The sequence below is a fragment of the Ambystoma mexicanum genome, chromosome 5p, assembly GCF_040938575.1.
Source record: "Ambystoma mexicanum isolate Mex_15411 chromosome 5p, UKY_AmexF1_1, whole genome shotgun sequence".
NCBI lineage: Eukaryota > Metazoa > Chordata > Amphibia > Caudata > Ambystomatidae > Ambystoma > Ambystoma mexicanum.
The window spans coordinates 279,390,011-279,410,140 of NC_090930.1; the positions used below are offsets into that span (position 1 = coordinate 279,390,011).

At 50.0% G+C, this 20,130-nt stretch overlaps 1 protein-coding gene across 1 annotated transcript in view; it reads right to left on the reverse strand.

The window, feature by feature from the left end:
- Positions 1-20,130, reverse strand: part of SLC25A43 (solute carrier family 25 member 43) — a 368,163-nt gene that overhangs the window by 114,386 nt on the left and 233,647 nt on the right. The gene's annotated exons all lie outside the window — the stretch shown is intronic.

Genomic DNA, 20,130 nt, shown 5'->3' on the forward strand with positions numbered 1-20,130 from the left:
GGAACTTGAGTTATTAAGAATGAAATTGGCCTTTAAATATCGCAAGTTGGAAATAGATACTGTGCTTAAGAAAGAGGAGCTGGCGCAACAAGTGGAACTCAAGAATAGGGATCTTGAACTCAAAGACAAGGACACTGAATGTCAGAGAATCCAGCTAGAGAAAGCTCGAGTGGAGACTTCAGCGAAACCCAGTGAGAGTGTCGGGTCCCCAGCCACTAAATTCATGAAGGATTTGGTTGGTGTGTTTTCAGAGGGTTCTGATATCCTCCAATGGATTGAAGCGTTTGAAATGGCTTGTGCAATTCATGATGCTGACAAAAGAGATTGGGCTAAGTGTTTGCTAAGCAGAGTGCCTCAAACAGGATATGACTGTATTCTGAAGCTAAGTGTGGAAGAACGGGGTTAGTATGAGTGTATGAAATCTGCTTTGATTGCCAAGTTTGGCAAGACACCTACCCAATACCTTAAAAGGTTCAGGGATTTTAAGAAAAGAGAGAATGTGTCTTGGGTCGACTGGGTGAGTGCTGCGCACATGAACATGATGGGGTGGATTGACGGTTACAAGGTGAAAACTTATGTTGAAATGTCCCACCTGTTGTTTTTTGAGCATTTTTCTGAAGCCTGTTCACCGGAGCTGCGTCAGTATGTTGCTGACCAGAACATTTTGGATTCCTTTAAGCTGGCTAGGTTGGCTGACAAGTGGGTCTCCCACCGGGTGTCCCCTAAGGACTCCAGTGGGAAGGACAAGGACAAGGACAAAGAAAAGGGGGCCTCTCAGAAAGCTGAGGCGTCCCAAAAGCAGTCACAGTCGAATAAACCTAAACCCTCCTCTCCTAAGACCCAAAAATCTAGTGGGGATAAGTCATCTGTGGGTGCGAATAAGAGTAGTGGTCCACCTGCTGCAAAGCAGGCTCCCGGTGGTTCCAGTACCGTACCCCGCACTCCCGCCACTTGTTGGGACTGAGGGGCTCTGGATCACAAAAGGGGTGACTCCAAGTGTAAAGGTAAGGCACTCGGAGTACAGGCCGTCAGCCTGACCTACCCTTACCCCATGTCTGAGGTGGAGGCCACGGCCCTCCCCTCCTCTACCGGGATCACTTTTGGTGCGCCCGTAGAGATTTCCTTAGTGTCCCTTGGGGCCTGGGACCAGTACGCGGAAATACTGGCGTCTATCCCACAGAACACCCGTAGATTTTTTAGAAGTGTCCTCCTGAATGGCCAGCCTTCTACTGGTTTGAGAGACACAAGGGCAAGCATGACAGTGGTGGACAGGCCCCTGCTCAAGCCAGAGGACTATGTAGATGCTCCTCTGAGAACCACCAGGTTAGCTGGTGGGCCTCCCAAATTATCGCCTGTAGCCCGAGTCACACTCGTAATTGGAGACAAGACAGCAAAGCTTCCTGTCCTGGTTCAGGACAATGTCCCTGCTAACATTCTGTTAGGTAACGATCTAGTAGAGTTGGGGTTGATCACGGATGGTCTTCCCATGACTGCTGCTGCGGTCACTAGGTCACAGGTGACACCGGGTCTGGCTGTGAGTCAGGTACCCGAGCCGAAGGCGCGGCCTAAGGCACGACGAAGGAAGAGCAAGAAGGCCACCTCTGTGGAGGGAGCCCCTTCTCTTCCTGCTGTTCCTACAGCACCCATTGGGATCCATGCTCCGGACGGGCTGGGTCCAGTGGTAAACCCCGTCTCAACTCCTGTGGGAGAAGAGCCAGAAGACTCTCCTGTGGGAGAGGTTCTCAACCCGGAGGATCATCCCGATCTTCAATGCTTGTTAGCTGAAGGGGGACCCTTCCGGGCAGACTTCTGTAAAGGACAGAGAGAGTGTCCCTCTCTCGAGGGTCTGAGGAAACAGGCCTTGTCCCAGGCACAAGGCAAAGTGCCTAGGACTTTCCGGATTTATTGGGAGGGTGAGCTCCTTGTTAGTGAGCCCACTAAGCCTGAACCTGGTGCCCTCAGGAGGTTGGTGGTACCCCAGGTTTACAGGCCCTTCCTACTGCAGTTGGCGCATGAGGTGCCCTTGGCTGGTCATCTTGGTACCAAGAAGACTAAGCAGAGACTCTCTGCCCATTTCTACTGGCCTCGGATGGGAGGTCCCTGGTCCAGTCCAGTGGTTCTTGTCCCCAAGGCAAGTTCCCAGGCGGTACCAAGGATTGGAGGTTCTGTGTGGACTACCGACGAGTCAATGCCGTCACCAAAACTGACGCGCACCCACTGCCCCGGGCTGATGAGCTCGTGGACACCATAGGTGCTGCCAAATTTGTGAGCACCTTTGACCTCACCTCAGGCTATTGGCAAATAGCTCTGACGGACCATGCCAAGGAAAAGACGGCGTTCTCCACCCCAGAGGGACTCTACCAGTTTAGGGTCATGTCTTTTGGGTTAAAGAATGCCCCTGCCACCTTCCAGAGATTGGTCAATCATGCTCTCAGTGGGCTGGAAGCCTTTTGTGTGGCTTAGACGACATTGCTGTCTACAGTTCCACTTGGGAAGAGCACTTGACACATCTGGGTAGGGTGTTGCAGGCCTTAAAAAGGGCTAACCTCACTATCGAGGCCACCAAGTGCCAGATAGCTCAGGGGAAAGTCACGTATCTTGGTCATGAGGTAGGAGGGGGTCAAATCCAACCACTCCCCAGTAAGGTACAAGATGTACAGGACTGGGAGACTCCCACTACTCAAACCCAGGCGAGAGCCTTTTTGGGTCTCACTGGTACTATCGCAATTTCATGGCGGACTATGGAACCATAGCTGCACCACTGACAGCTCTGACTTCACCCAAGCAGCCTAGGAAGGTCAATTGGACTGAAGACTGTCAGAGGGCCTTTAAAGGCTTGAAAGAAAGTCTGTGTCGGGCACCCGTGTTGTGTGCGCCCGACTACAGCCGACCCTTTATCGTCCAGACGGATGCCTGCGACACCGGAATTGGAGCTGTCTTGTCCCAGTTAGATTACAAAGGGAGATAACATCCTATCATATTCATCAGTAGACAACTCAAGGGTAGAGAACTTAGGTGGGCTACTGTTGAAAAGGAGTGTTTTAGTATAGTTTGGAGCCTTAGGCGTTTTAGGCCCTACCTTACGGGGTCTACCTTCAAGGTCCACACAGATCATAAGCCCCTAAAGAGGCTTATGCAGATAAAGGGTGAGAACCCGAAACTGCTCAGGTGGTCCATTAGCCTGCAAGGGCTAGACTTCACCATAGAGCACAGACCAGGGAAGAGTCATGATAATGCAGATAGCCTTTCCAGAAGGTATGTTGACCGTCTGGATGAGGGTGTCTATCCCGTGGGAGATTAGGAACCCTCCACCTCAGTCTGGGGGGGGCGACTGTGATGCTGGAAATGCATCGGAGGGACAGGGCCTCTGCATCCTTGTCCTTTACTGCTTTTCATCGTGTGTTCTGTCGTGTTTTCCGTGCAGGAGTTCATGTGGGACTCCTGCCGGTGCAGCTCTCTTTCTTTTGGTTTGGTGAACGGACTCGTGGGATACCCTTATGGCACCCATGGATGGGTTACAACCCTGTGCCCCTAGCGTATGTTTTTGGGCACCTGTGGGTGGCCCACAGAGCAGGGTATGGGCTGGTGGCAGCTCCATGCTGAATTTGACAGGTGCGCGGAGTATCCTCCATTTTGGGATACCCCGGCCCTGCCATTGGGATCAGTTGATCCCTGATGGAAAACAAGATGGCCCCGGTGGCCTCTTGCTTTCTATTACCCATTACCTTGTTTTCCCAAAGTCCTGGGAAGCCCTGACTCTGTCCCTTCCCCCTGACTGGCTGTTGGATGGAAGTGCCATATATGGTGTTGTTGTGAAGGCCCAGTCAGTCTAGCTGGAGCCTTCCCGGTGATGTATGTTGTGGGTACCTCCTGTGGGTGGAACCTGGGTGAATAGAGTGTGTGACGAATATGCATTCTGTGTTGTGGGTGTCTAGTATCTGGTGGTTGACACAATGACTGAGACAACCCTGCCCGAAACCGGTATGAATGCAGCTTGGAGTGTTGAATGGCTCGGTACTTGTCCCAATACAAATAACTTGTTGTGAGTGTCTGGAGAGAAGTGAATGGCCTGAATACCTCGTGTGCCTGATTGGCTGCCTGCCTGCATGAATGCCCGTAGTCGTGATTGGGAGTGTGACCCAGCGGAATGAATGGGAGATCAACAGTATATCTGGGGACCTCTCACTGCTAGGAATCGTGTTCAGAAGCTGAAGTCCACTATGACGAGTAGCTGGATTAACTGACGCTTGACCTTGAAGCCCTGCTGGACGAGAAGAATTGCTGTTGCTCTCCTTCACAATCTGAAAGCTGCTGTGCCTCCAAGGACTGACCCAGAGAGGACCTGGTAAGGCGCCCTCTTCCCGAGCTACGGGGGACCATCGTGCACAGCTAATCTTTGCCAACGCTCCCTGGTAGACAGACCTTCGACAGGCTGCCGACCCGATACGGGGACTGTTGTCCGCCACTGTCGACGACCGCCGTCGCCGACCGGAGCCGCCGTTTGCCTAAGAACTTCCATTGATCATCGGACGGTCTCGTCTGCATCGCCACCCGCTTGCCTCCCGCTGGAGAAGGCCCGACCGTCGACGCGCCGAGGAGCATCCACCGGTGGGTTTCCCGCCACCTACAGACCGCAGAGACCCCGACGACTCGACGCCCTTGCTGGGCCACAGTTCTTCATCATCTCTTTGCGGTCCAGAACTATTGTCCCCGAGGTGCCCCGCACGCCTCTTCCTTGCAGGACGCCAACGCTCTGTCGTCGACGAGCACCGCTAGGAACGAAGCTGCCACTTCCCTGCCATAGTTCACCCTGTTCACCGTCGGACGTTCGACGACCCGTGACTCCTGCCTTAAAGGGAGGGCACTCAAGAAGGGCCGTCGATTCCCCGACACCAAACGCCAAGTTCCCCGACACCTCTCGACGATCCGTGGCTCCCGCCTGAAAGGGAGGCACTCAAGAAGGATCGGTTGACGCATCGTCGGAGAACTCTACTCCACCAGGTACATTTGGGGGGGTAAAAGCCTTAATAGGAAGAAGTAAGACTATCGGACATTATATGGACTGGGCTTGTGCTATATATCTTTATTTACAGGTTGCCCAGGTGGGGGGGATCTCCACACAGAACTGTGCCTAGTGGTAGGGGTCAGCATTCTGCCTATTGTTTCCACCATCCTATGTTCCTGCCTATCTCTATTGCTGGTTTACTCGTTATTGATCTGTGTGACATTTCAACCGTACAGTTGATGCACTTTAATGAGATTTGATAACATTAGTGGTACCACTCTAGACATGTATATATTTATCATTATTGCCTTCCAAGTACAAAGTGCGTTATTGTGATCGTGTATATACTTTTGAATATTAATTATATAAAGACTGTGTTTTCAGTCATACAGTGTGTGGACATTCCTTTTGGGGGTTCGGGGACTACACTGTACTTAAGATCCAGCCCGCATCACCTCCTGAGAAGCTAGGCCTTGATTGCTCGTCCATTGCTCCCGTAATAGAGAATCTTGGCTGGGGTCTGCTGTGCCTCTCCTCTACCATATAGAGAGCGGAAGTACAGACATCCCCTACTGGTCTTTACAGTGCTATCCTTCGTCTTGGTCAGCTTCACATCCGTTGTAGAGTGAAACAGCTCCTTACTGTGAAACGGAAGGTCCAACACTTTGTCCTGTACTTCCTTTGAAAACTTTGTAGCATGCAGCCACGCCTGTCGGGAGGTATCGACCCCCAGAATAAGGCCCCGAGCCAAGGTGTCTATGTGGTGAGCCGCAGCCTCCAGGAGATCCTGGGCCAAGACTTTGGCGTCGGATAATCCTGCCTTAAAATCTTCCAGCTTCTCGACCGGAATGAACTCCTCAAACTCCGACGGACCTTTCCACATTCACATATTAGCCCCCGCTAACACCAGTTCGGCATTGGCCTGCCAGAGCTGCAAGGCAGAGTTAGCGAAAATCTTCCTCCCAGGGGAGTCAAGGAGCTTGTCCTCCTTCCCCAGAACCTGAGTAGCCGTCGTAGAAGAGGATGCTGCAGGCCTGGACTGTAAAGTAGCCGCAGCCACCACTGTGGAGGAGGGGGGCGGACAAGACGACAGGGCCACCTCTTCCAAAGAATGCAGCCTGTATCGCACGTCAATTTTCTTATTGCCGAAAAGTCCAGAGTGTGGCTTTCACCAGACCCTGCGGACCTCGGCCAGAACATCCTTCTGCAAGAACAGGCCGGTACGCTCCAAAGGAGACAGGGTGCCTCGGGCACCGGAACATCCAAAAAGCACATCATGTCCAGTACCGGTCATGAAAAGCTCTAATCGAGCGGGGCAGGTCCTCGTTGTCCTGATCGCCCTGCGCGTCATCCGACAGGTCAGGATCCTGCTGAGGCATGTCGGGCACTGCCTTGTCCACTGGAGACAATGGAAGCAAAGGCGGAAGAGTCGGGGAAGGCACCGTAGGCAAGGGGTGGAGCCGGAGACGCGGGTGGACATATCTCCCTAAAAAGCCCTTTGAAATATTCCCTCTCAAATTTGCTGAAAAAGGCGTCCTCCGGGGGCTGTTTTGGTACCGGAGGAGGCCTGTCATGAGGAGGATAATTCCAGGGACGTAACAGGGAAGGTTGCCACACTGGCCCATCTCCCGATGTATCCACAAAAATCAAAGGTGCCGACCCCACAGGCAACAAAACATTGTGCTGAAGGGGCATCCAAGCGTTCCAGTCATAGACTGGCTGAAAGGGATGCGCACAAGGAACTCTATGTTCACCCACAGAACCAAGCCCTACACCTGAGGCCGATGGCCTAGTTGTAGGGGTAGCGCCCAAAACGGCCGCCGTGGCGGGAACGACCACCATTTTGTCATCACCTGAGGGGAACTGCGGCACGTGAGGAAGTGAGACAGGGGTCCCTGTCGATGGATAAGGGGTCTTAACTTTTTTTTTTTTAAATTTCTTTATTGGTTTTACAACATCAGAACAATCAATCATTAATCAGTGCAATATTCGTAGGCCTGAACAGCAGGTCTTAACTATCCCAACTATCCCGTCCCTCCCCCCCCCCACCGAGACCCCATTGGAACTCTCAAGAGGAAAGCGTCTCGGGCTCATATCTCGTCAGGGCCACTTGGACTGTTCGGGGTGCTATCCAGTGACACTGGGTGGAGTAATGGCATCGTTAAAGCCACCCATCGGTTCAAATCTGCGCTAGAGTCCAGTCTCTGTGTTTGGATTGCCGTTTCCCAAGCCGCCGTCTCAGCAGCTATCCATTTTTTGAGGTCATTCCACCAGAGGGCCCTGTTCGGTCCCCTTGCACTCTTCCAGCTCATGGCGATACGTCTTTTCGCTGTTATATATGCCAAGTCCTTGAGTTTATTTAGGGGCTTGTTCTTGCTGGTCCGTCGGTAGCTTCCCAATATGCAGGCTGCCGGCTCATCGGTCACCAGCTCGATCTCAGCGGTCCCCATTTTTTCCCTTACGCCGCTCCAGAACTGCTGAACTATCGGGCAGCTCCAGAACATGTGGGTCATTCCCGCCCTAGGCTCATGGCATTTGGGGCATGTTTGAATTGTGGCTCCCTTGAAGTTCGATATAACTTCGGGCGTGAGGTAGGCTCTGTTGGTGACATATAGTTGTATGAGTTGGAGGCGGGCATTCCTAGAGATTGCCTTGTGGTAGTGTGTTATTTTCCCCCATGATTTGTCCTCAAATTCGATCCCCAATTCGCTCTCCCATCTACTCTTGCTTTTCAATACGTCATTTGTCGTGCTCTGCAGGAGAGTTTCGTATATTCTGGAGGTTTCATGGCCTCCTTCAGCAGCGTTTAGCAACAGTTCGATAGCCTCGTTTTCCTGAAACCGATTGGCGGCCTCCGGCCATCTTTCCTTCAGGGCTGTCATTACTGCTCCATATAGCAGGAACTGGCCCGGTGGCAGGCCAGTGGATTCGCAGAGGTCGCCGAAAGCCACAAATTCTTGCTCTTGGATGAGGTCCCCAAGCACTGCTACACCATATGGTTCCCACAGCGTGCGTGTGTCCACGTGACCCCATGAGGATTTCGCCATGACAGCTGCGATGGGGATCTGTGGGGAATACGGGTCCGCTGCCCCTATTGCCTTGCAGGCCCTTCTCCAAAGCTGAGTCCCAAGTTTGATCAGGTAAGGGAGGCGTTGCGTGTTTCCCCATCTAACCCAGAGTAGGTCCCTAAGTAGCAGTCTCGGCAGGGCTGGCTGGAGGAGTCTAGTGTCAGCAGTGGTCTCATCTGCCATCCAGTGCATTACGTGCCTTAGTTGGCTAGCCAGGAAGTACAGCTCAAAGTTGGGGATTTTTAGTCCCCCCTTCTCGTAAGGCCTCTGGAGAATGTCTAGTGCCACCCTGTGCCTGCCGCCCTGCCACAGAAATCCCCTGCAGAGCTTGGACAGATCTCTAAAGAAGGTAGAGGGGATGTTAAAGGGTACATTGGTAAAGCAGTGCAGTAGGCGTGGGAGCGCCACCATCTTGAGGAGGCCCGCTCGCCCGGCCATTGAAAGTGGGAGCTTCCCCCAGAACCCCATGGATTTCTCTAGCGCGTCCTTTGCCCTAACCGTATTAAGAATGTGTTCAGTGTTTGGGTGGCGATGGATGGTGATCCCCAGGTATCTAAAGGACGTGGCTTGCCATTGGAGGGCTAGCGGAGGCAGGGAGCCGTACCCCTCACTGTGGAGAGCAGCTAGGGGGTAGAGACAGGACTTGTCTTTATTTATCTGTATGCCCGTAAGTGTGTGGAAGCAGTCTAGTGTCTCTAGGATGTAGGGCAGGCGGAGCTCGGGATCATGCAGGTAGAGCAGCATATCATCTGCGTACATAGAAATAAGGTGTGATACCCCATCTAGCTTGATGCCTCCGTCCCCGTACTCCTGGCGGAGGTACGCGGCCACCGGTTCTGCGGCTATGATGTAGAGCATGGGGGACAGGGGGCATCCTTGCCGTGTACCTCTGTGAAGGGGCCATTTACCGGAGTAGGTCCTGTTAGTACGGACCCTGGCAGTGGGGCGAGTGTAGAGCAATTGGGTCCATTTAAGGAAGGCAGGTCCAACCCCCATCTTGACCATGGTGGCGTACAACCAATCCCATCTGATCGAATCAAAGGCCTTAGTGGCGTCGAGTGATGCCACAGCGTACTTCTGGGGCTTCCCTTCGGTGCCATGTATGATGTGGTGCAATCTACGTAAATTTTCGGTGATGGAGCGTCCTGGCACGTATCCCGTCTGGTCCTGGTGGATCAGGAGGGGGAGTGCTCTGCGCAATCTGCTTGCTAATAGTGCCGCGAGTATTTTGCTATCGACATTTAGCATAGAGAGCGGTCTATACGCTCCACACTCCGTCCCATCTTTGCCAGGCTTTAGTATAGGAATTATTATTGCCTCGCTCATAGAATCCGGGAGGGAGCCCCGCTCAAAGGCCTCGTTGTATACCTGTGCGAGCAAGGGGGCGATGGTCTCCTCGTATGTCTTATAAAATTCCCCGGGAAGGCCGTCCATACCCGGCGTTTTACCCGAGGGTAGTGTTCTGATTATAGCCTTCACCTCGTCAGGTGTAATGGGGTCGTCTAGGGCTTCCGTCATCTGTGGATCTAATCTGGGCAATTGTATGCAGTCTAGGGCGTCTTCGATTCCGGTGGCCGACGAAAGGGGGGTCTGGGAGTAGAGGTCACGATAAAACTCGGAGAAAACCTCATTGATCTCTACCTGTGTGTGCGCAGTGCCGCCATCAGGTTTCCGCACGTGACAGATAGGGGCGCTGGGGGTCTCTCTTTTATATAGCCAGGCAAGGAGTTTGCCAGGTTTGTCTCCTAGGGCGTGTGACCTTTCAACGTGCTTAGTGTAGCTCAGTTTCCCGAGTGTCTCCCAGTGGGTCAGACAGGCCTGTCGCAGTTGAATCATTTCTCGCAGGCTCTCGGGGGTTACGTCCGCTTTGCTTTCTAGCTCGCCCAGTTTCCCCTCTGCCTCCGCCAGGGAGTTCGCGACAGTTCTCTGGGCTCCCCCCACTGCCATCAGCATGTCCCCTCTCATGACCACCTTATATGCCTCCCACGCGGTACCAATGCTGTCTACGCTACCCAGGTTAACCCGCCAGTATTCATCTGTGCTGTTCTGTATATGGTCCCGGAAGGCTACATCTAGCAGGGCCTCAGCTCGTAGTCTCCACGTGGGAACCGGGGGTCTAGGCGGGTGCATCTCCCATGTGACCATTAAGGGGGAGTGGTCCGACAGGACCCTAGGCAGGTACTGTGCATCGCTGAAAGTGGCCTGCCACTCGCAACTTACCATCATGTAGTCCAGCCTAGTGTAGACTTTGTGTGGTGGGGAGTAGAAAGAGTACTCACGCTTCTCCGGGCCCAGCTCCCTCCACAGGTCGCAGAGCGAGAGTTGAGTCATTAGCTTAAGCAACACTTTGGCTGGGGGGGACGGGCGGGAGTGTTTGGCATCAGATCTGTCCCTGAGCGGGTCGAGGGTGCAGTTGTGGTCCCCACCCCAGATCACCGTGGAGTTTGCATGAGGGCCTAGTCTGGTGTATAGGGAGTGGAAGAAGGGGGTGGCATCATGGTTTGGGGCATAGGTGCTAACCAGGCACAGCTCCCTCCCCTCCACCGTACCCCGCACCAGGGCCATCCTACCTTCATCATCCGTCTTGGTGTCCGTTATCCTGAAGGGGACGGTCGGGTCTATCCATATCAAAACCCCCCTTGCGTATGAAGAGTAGGAGGATCCAATCAGGGTCCCTCGCCATGTCTTGGCCAGGGCTTTTAGTTTCTCCTCTGTTAAATGTGTTTCCTGGATCATGGCAATCCTGACTTTACAGCGCCTTAAGTATGTGTGTATTCTGCGTTGTTTCACGTAACTGTTCATGCCTCTGACGTTCCACGTCATTATTTTAATCGTTCCGGCCATGAGCATGGTTGGGTCCAATGTTCCCCCACTGTCTCGGGCGGGGGGTTTAGTTGGCAATGTATCTGTGATAAGGATGTCCTGGGGTCTCGGCGTTTCCCTTTCAAAGTCCCAACGTGGGTGCAACTCCTCCGCAATTCCCTCCCCCCCAATAAACTTCCCAAACAAAAAACTGGTCTAACGGAGGGAACCCCGTCATGACTGTCCCGTTTCCGCTCCTTAGGACCAAACATGGTCGTCGGGTGCCCTACGGGCGGGTAAACGTACCCTAAAAGAGGAATAGAACTCCAGGGGGTTGAGGGAGCTGGTGCTTCGGTGTTCCGCGTGGTATGATCCGTTCAGTTGCTTGTAGGGCGCGATTCCGTGTCGTTGTGCATCTGTGGAAGAGCTCTTTTCGTTATAGTTACGATGGGTGGTTCAGTTCTGCTTACGTCTCTTATCTTCGATGTCTGGCAGTTGTTGCTCGTCCATCCAGTCACGAGCGAGTGCCGGGGTGTCGAACAGGAGGGCCCTGTTGTTGTGTAGTACCTTTAGCCTGGAGGGGTACAGGAGCATGTATTTCACCCCGGCCGCTTTCAATCTAGCCTTAGTGTATATGAACTGGGCCCTGTTCATCTGTACTTGGAACGTGTAATCCGGGTAGATCGCAATCTTGGCCGAGTTCCTCTGGATCTGTCCTCCCGAGCGCGAGAAGGCCAGGATGACCTCGCGGTCTCTGTAATTTAGCACCTTCGCTATCATGGGCCTGGGTGGGGCGCCCGGTGGCGGTTTCTTAGCGAGTGATCTGTGGGCCCTCTCTATGGTGAATCCCTGTGAAAGTTTCCCCGCTCCGATCTCTTGTAGCAGGAGATTTTCTACGTAGTCGGTGGGGTCTGAGCCCTCTATGCCTTCAGGTAGGCCTAGCAGCCGGATGTTATTTCGGCGGGCCCTCCCTTCGGCCTCCTCCGCTCTGTCTTCCAGATTCTTAACTCTCTGCCGTAGGCCGTCTACATCGTGTAGGAGTTGGGCCTTTGCTTCAGTATTTTCTCGTACCTGGGTCTCCAACGTCTCGGTCCTGTCCGCTAGCGCACGGACGTCTTGGCGCAGGAGCCCCAGGTCGATGGCCACGGCATCTATCTTGTTCACTATCGTTGCTTGGAATGAAGCGATGGCCTCCATGAGTTGGGTATTGCTGGGTTCGGTCGGCGCCGCGGCGGGGCCCGGGTCCTTATTAGCCGTTGTTGCTTCGGGGCACCCAGGGGCTGGGTGGTCGTTAGCCGCATACACATCCAGGGTGGTCTGTCGCTGTTTAGATTTGGCTCCCCTGCCCGTAGATCTGTCCAGGCTGGCCATGTTTACAGGTCCCCGGCGGGAGGGCCGCGCGCCTGTGTTTTTCCCTCGTCTCAGCGGGCGGGCCCGGTTCACTCTCCAGTCCCCGTCGGACCCCACCGCGGGGCCACTATATATGCCCTCGCAGGGACCGTCTCGAACCCGGTGAGGCCTCCTTCGATCTTCCTCCGGAGCCTCTTCTCTCTCACTTGCGATGGGGGCGCGGATCTCCAGGCCAGCGCGGGGCTCCACGGGCTTAGTAGGATGCGGCCGCCATCTTGGTCTCAGATTACGCCGTTGTTCGCAAGCCGCGTTTAGGTCTTTTAGGGCCGCGATTTCCTTGTATGAGAAGTCCAAGGGCCTCCTGCAGGCTTCCACCACTCCTTCGATGTTTCTGCGGGCTCAAGTGTTGCTTAAGTGTCCCGTAAAGCAGCTTATCGATGTCCTTCGAGCGGAGCTCACCAGAGACGCGTCCACTCTACATGGCGGTTAGCCACGCCCCCCAAGGGGTCTTAACTTTAGCCTCAACATAAGGAACCTCGGCTGAGCCGGTACTATGAGGCATGGAATGTTTCTGCGACATACCAATCGCCAAATTAGCCTTCCCAGGAAGGACCTCGGCACTGCCGATAAAAGAAGCACTTTCCTTCTTTGCCCTCTCAACAGATCTGGCATCGCCGCAAGAGCGGGAACGGTGAGAAACAGCCTTCACCGATAAGGCCTTTAACTTTCGCCTCTTTACGAGGGACCTCGGACCCAGGTCCGGTAACAGCCTTACTAGAGCGGACCTCGAACATCCGTTCGGTAACACCAAGCCCCACCGAGGCCTCGGAGCGAACCCCAGTCTTATTTTTGAGGGAAGCCGATAGAGAGGCCTCAGAGCATGCTCCGGTACCCCACGACTCAGTAGAACTGGGTCTACAAGCAGCCCCCACAGGAGGGGCCTCGGAGTGTACTCCGGTATCCACTGGCCCCTTACGGAGACCCTCAGAGAAAACTCTACAATTATTAGGCCCAACGGGCACCTCAGGGCAATCCCCGGTGACAGAACGATCAACGCCCCTCCCGACTCGGGAAGAACCCGGAAAGGTGTCTCCCGGCCGGGGTGCTCTGAAAAGTAAAAAATTTACCGGGCGTTTCTTTTTTTCGTCGATAAACGCTTGAAAATGCGAAGGATGAGTTCGTCGGAACACCTCCTCCCACCGCTCCAACCGACCTTGAAGTGCCCGGACTGAAAGGGAATCACAGTAAAAACTGGAGTCCCAACGATGATCCGGACCCAAACACTCTAGACAAAGAGGATGGGGATCCGCCCTCGCGAAGCGTCAGTGACACGAACAATCTGGGAAGTCTAGTTTGAACAACATAGGCAGACTAGTACACGATCGCTAGCGAGAGCCAGGGAGGAAAAAAGGGAAGAAAATCTTCTACGGACAAGTGCGTCCAGTCCCGAACAAGCGGAGAAAAGGACTGATGAGCAAGAAAGAGAGGAAGGACAACATTTTTTAAAACATTTTTTGATGCTTTTTACAAAGTGCTCTGGTCCCGTCCCACAGGACGGAGAGATGTCCCATAAGTATGGAGGAAAGGGGACGGGGCGTAGGAGTATGTCAAGGAGTACGGGATCAGCCAAAGACCAGCAGAGGTGCTTAAGGATGCTGTATACCACTAAGAACTGCACACCGAGATAGTCAACTTTTTTGCAGTGAATGACGACTCTGTAGAATCGCCTAGAACATTATGGGAGTAATTTAAATGTAATAGTCGAATGGTTTGAATACTCGGGTCTGAAGATCAAAGTAAATCAGTGGTCTTTTCACTAACTGCGAATACAACAGCCTTTTTAGAGGACTTTGGGTTCCATTGGGAATGGGAAAATACCAAGTACCTGGGAATAGATATTCCGGAAATCATTTTCCGGGAAGTTTATCGCAGAGCGGTGGATAAACTTCAAGATCAGGTTCAAAGATGACACGATTTTCCACTCTCATTACTAGGTCGTATTGCAGCAATTGAGAAGGGCTAAACACAAACATTCCTCTACCTGTTTCTAAATATTCCATTGTATCTCCCGGCCAATCTTTTTCTCTAGGAATTGCAGGGTAATTCTGGGGTTTCTCTGGGCAGTGTGATGAATCCTGCAGAATCCTCACAGAATCCCAGCCTAAAGCCTACTCCCCTGTGGCCACGGGAAGGCAGCCACTACCGGATCCAGACCCCGGAGATGGTAGTAGCAGGGTGGATCATATGGGTGGAAAAGGCCATCAAGGGAATGTGAGGACTGTCAAGAGAAGAACAGTATTGACCGTCTTCTGAGGGTAAAGGTTCCCCAATACATGAATATCTGATGGCTTGTAAACAAAGTAAGGCTTCCTCTCCCAGATTTCCCCAAGACAAAGTATGAAAACCCCTATGGTAACCACGGAAATAACACATGTAAAAGTCAGAGAATTAAGACTACTTCCGATTGTTATAATATTACAGTATGTCTAAATTGTGAAAACAAGAAACAGCCATTCATTCCTTTGAGAACTTCCCCTAAAGGTCTAGCCTATACATCATTAAACCAAAGTAAATTGAATAACTCCTGAATCTACCTTCCTCTACTCTGCGACCTCTCAAGTTAATCCAGAATAGGGCAGCGAGACTGATCCTTGGCCTTAAGCCCAGGGACCGCATCTCTCCTTCCCTAAAAAAGTCTGCCCCATGGATTACATTCAAATCCCTCTGCATCATCCACAAGGCTGTATGGGCCAAGGTCCACACTATTTTCAACTTTATCTTACTAAATACTCTCTAGACCACTACGTTCCTCTGGCACCAACTCTTTGTGTGCAAAGCGTTTTGCTAAACAGAGGATAGGTGGTTGATCGCTTTCCTCAGCGGGCTCCCTCCTATGGAACAGCCTCCTCCCCCCCTCCCTCTCCGCCTTGTGCAGGACTTAATTCCAGAAGCTCCTCAAGACTTTCCTCTTTATCTCCTCCTTCCCTTCTCTCCTCTGCTAATCTCCCAGTTGATGTGATTGGTGCGCTGTACTGGGCCCTTATGACTCCTCGGGACCCCTGACCTCCCACATCCAATCACCCCAGATTCTGTCTACCCTCAGCGCTTGCCTTGGTACACCCTCCGCCGGGAAGGCATACCACGCACTTCATCTGTGGCTCACTCATGAGCCCAGACACCCCAACACTTACCCCCTCCACCCTCTTACTGGTTGCACTTGCACGTTCTGAATACTCACAAGACATAGTAGGTTCGTCCTTTTTTCCTTTTTCCCTCCAATGCTTTTAAATATTGTGTTGTTTAATGTGTTTTACTCCCTTGTGCCCTCCCTTTGCCCCGTGGCACTTTGAAACAATATTTTACTTGCTATATAAGCGCCTAAACAAGCCAACAATTAACAAAAGGGAACAAGAACATTAGGGACTGTAAGCTGGATACTGAGACGAGGAAGAGGGGCTCAGAGGTGCAGAACTAAAGTGTGCAGTCTAGTGGTTCTAATTACCCACACCTGAGTGGGACGTTTAAATATTTAAGGCCCCTCGAGGTGCAGGCCATTAGTGTGAAGCAGGAGAAGCAGGAGGGAGAAGAAAACGCTAGAACAGCCACTGCATTAAGAGCAGGATGCCGAGTTGTTGAAGTAGCAGATGTCGGGGAACCTATAAGCAGAGGACGTGCAGCGGGAAGCAACATTAAGAGGATCTGTCCCATGGGAGAGAGAAGCTCTCCTGGTTCTACATGCTGCTCCGGTGCGTGGCGTTGGGCGGAGCAGAAAAGGCTCCAATTACAGGAGACAAGCACCGGGAAGCTTAATGGAGCGGTCAGATGCCTGCGCAAACCTAACGAAAGAAGAACAAGAAACAGCAGGTCCAGCGGATACATGCAGAAAGACTGGTGAGTCTGCCCGTGTTAGGAAACCCTGGGTGCTCCGAAGACAACTGCGGGCTCAATACAAACCTTTTGAATACCGAACTATTGAACTGAAGCCATTTGAGCACAACTCATATCTTAAGAGAGATCGAGTTAAAGAACATTATTACTACCATTGTCAAAGCCAAAAGGAGACAATATTTAAAGGCAGTATAAAAGCATATTGTAATCAGCATTGCCTCAGCCAAAGAAAGGCAATTAAATTTACACAAAGTGAAGATGATTTACAAAGATCACTTGTAGAAGCAGAAAATAAATAGCATCGCCTAAGCAAAAGAAGGCAATTAAAGAAAACCAAAGAGAGCAGAATAGAAGTCTTCCTTATGACAATCTTCAAGGGGGTGAGACATGTGACCCAGCCAAAGAAAGTGATCACTTGTAGAAGTGGAACATAACCAGTATTGCCTATGCCAATGAAAGGCAGTTAAAGGAAACCAAAGATGGCAGAATAGAAGACCTCCTTGTGACAATTATCAAGAGGAAGAGAAATATAATCTGCATTGCCAGGGGACAAATGAATCAGTGTCAAAGACACGGTTAGTGTTTACTGCATCCTTGTAGAAGAAGTTACAAATAGAATGTGGTTGTTGAAAATCCAAAGTCTCATCAACGAAACCAGTGTTGTATTAATTTTCCCCATGGCAGACGAGTGGACCAGGAAGAAGAAAAGTTGAAGTACTGCAATTTGGTAGGAGGTTGTGGTGGAAAGAAAGTGGTACATTCACTGGTATGCTTTGCTGAATTGTTGTGAAACCATTCTGACGGAACTGTGTAGCTCATAAAGGAGAAAGATGATATAATAAGGTAATTATATTACGTACTAATTTGATGGATGAAGATAACGACTTTTTCTGTTGGTTTGTCAAACGACAGATTGAGAACAATTCAAACAAGATTGAGAACAATTCAAACATTGTCTTGATGAGTGAGAGATCCTACTTTCAAAAGAAGACATTTCAATTGCCAAGCTAAAACACTTATGGAATAGCAGGAATTTTGTGTTGTACTTGAAGTAGAACTTTGTTATTGAAAAGTACTTTTAAAGTTTTGGATATTGATTGGAAAAATCTGAAATTGATCTAGGGGAAGGGGATTCAACCCTGGTTATAAGAATATGTTTTTTTCTTTGTCTGAATATAAATGCTATTGTCCTGAGGAAGACGGATATCAGTTTTCTATAACTAGATATAAACAGTCTAAACTACGATTAACAAGATATTTTGGCATATGATTGATATTTATTCATTGAAGATACCTGTAGTTGACATACAGCACTTTCTTTGTTAGCATTTATGCATTTGCCTAGCACTTTACTAGTTACCAGAGAGGACTACAGCTATGACCCATATGAAAAATAGGTTAAATATGGGAAGCTTGTTAGCTTTGACTATAGAAAAACAGCTTCCACTATGAAGGTCTGTCGCATAGGAAACTCTACTATAACAAACTAAAAACAAAATATATTCTTCACTGTGATCATACCTTTTATTGGTGTAATATTAAATTGGAATGTTTTTAGAATGATCAGATGTTTGTATAAACTGTAGGATGAATATTTGGTCAATGTCTATGGAATTGTGTGTAATATACTAATAAAATATGAATATATAATGATTACTCTTGACCGATAAGAGTCTATCGTCTATACATCAAATTTCCTTTGCTGTTCCATGAGACAATACCCCACCCCTTGTTAATTGATTTTATGAAGTTTGAACAGCCTGCATGATTTTGTTGTATGTATAAGCGTGAGGGAGCAAAATCCTTGGGCTTTAGGTAATTTTCCTTTAGCTTTAGTTTGATAGGTATGGATACCCATAGTTAAGAAAATGGCTATTACTTGTCTGTCTCACATTTCTGATCCCTCACAGCAGTTAAACAACCCAGGGTTAAATGGGAGGCACTTTAACATCCTCCTGCACAAGGATGCTTGGCGCTTTTGGATTTCTAGAAGTATTACCTGGTGCATTTGTTGTCTTTCTTTTTGCAGAGCAGAGTGTGAGGCTGCACGTGCAGGAAGAGGCCGGTGGTCACTCTGGCATTATTGCAAACAGAGAGATTGGTTGAGATTAAGCATAATCCAAGAGAGCTGAATGTGGTCTCCTGCACGCCTGGTATAAAATAGCTGTACATATGAGCTCTATCAGATGATATCCACCATTATTAGCAGCCAGGTTTGTGCAGAGACTAAAAATTACGCATGAGCGGATCTATATTAAATTAGCTAAACTTGCTATTCTGACGCTTGGGGACTATAATGTAGATGGCATATTCTTGTTGCTAGAAGGGTTTAAAGAAAGGGGAGGAGATGCACCATTAGACATATTTATGTACTTACGAAACAGGAACAAATTTAAGGCGAGCTTTCCCACCTTTCCTCTGCAGCCAGAGGTCTTTCAATGTTTTCAGTAAATAATAAATGTTCATGGAGAAGGACGTCTGATCTCGTATATTTATAATAGGCTGATCCGAGACCCTGTTTCATGGAAATGCACCTATAAGAATAGGGGAGCAGTAATTTAATGTGGAAATACTAGAGGATGAGTGGAGAATATTATGGAACACAATAAAAAATTGTCACTCAAAGCTAGATATAAATTAATTCATTTCAACTTCATACATCAGACATATCAAACTAGCAAAACTGCAAATATTGCCCAGAGGTGTCACAAAATTGTATGCGCTGTAAATCTGAGGGAGCCGACTTCGTGCACTTAGCCTGGATTTGCCCTCAGCTGGCAGAATATTGTGGAGAGGCTTTTGATAAGATCTCACTGATAATGAAAGAGCGAATTGAGGCCGACCCATTACTGGCCTTATTGGGGCTCACAAAAGGTCTCCCAAATCATATGCACAAGTTGATGGGGCTTCTACCAACGCTGGTTCGGAGTTGGGTGGCCGTCTCCTGGTGGAAGGGCCCTGACCCTAGGTCGTCTGCTTGGTTAGAAGATTTGGCATAGTGTTATGATCTGAAAACAGGTAGGACAGCCCCTAATACCTCATTCATAGGGCTAGTTATGAAAACCGAACAAAGGTTTAATGAGGATACAATATAAACACAACAATTATTTTATTCAAACATTCATCTTTATAAAGCCACCATAGCTGGATTATAGTTAATCAGCAACTTCTTATAATTACAATAAAATACAATTAAAACATCACAAAGTACAAACAAAAAACCCTCAAAGTGCAATGTGCAAAAAGGTGCTAGAATAGTTAATATCCACCGGAAAGATCCTCAAGGTAAGGATGTGCAAAAAAAGGGGGGGTGCGGGGGGAGTACACGTGGTCACCTGGCAGTCACAGTCTGCAATTAATATGCATACATATATGCGGCGCGGGAACACTATAACATTAAGGAAGACGGCTCCCTTAAACGTCGCAGTGCTCACACGCTGCATTGATTTATGCATATTAATTACAGGATCGTTGTATTGATAATTAAGTGATCATGAGTGCCATTAGTAATTGTATACTGGGAGGAGCAGAAGAAGTTACAAACACTTGTCCATGATTTGCTGGAGACGCTGTTCGGTTGAAACAAACTTGATTCATGCACATTTCGAAAAGAAATCCATAAACATGGATTGCCTGTCCTGATAAAAACATTTCCTTATGCAGGAGAGATGTTGAAACTAGGAGGAAGGAGCTCTTCCAAGCAGTCGTCTCTCTTTGGCCCAAAAAGGTTTGACCCATCGAAGGGCATATCCCAGAGCCTCGATTGTACTTCGGGGCGAGCACCGATTTGCGTAATCAGGCATATCTCCCAATTACCGCACTCAAGCCAATACACCTGCCTATGCAGTCTGACACATCCAGGCCTGACTGAAGGGACTGGCAGGAAGCCTCCTTCCCATTATTGATGAGATTGTTAAAGCCATCTCTCATCTCCCCTTTCGGAATGTTTTGTGAATGACATTCCATAGTGTGCATGTGTATTTTGCCAGAGCACAAGATGCATTGTAGGCTTTTAAT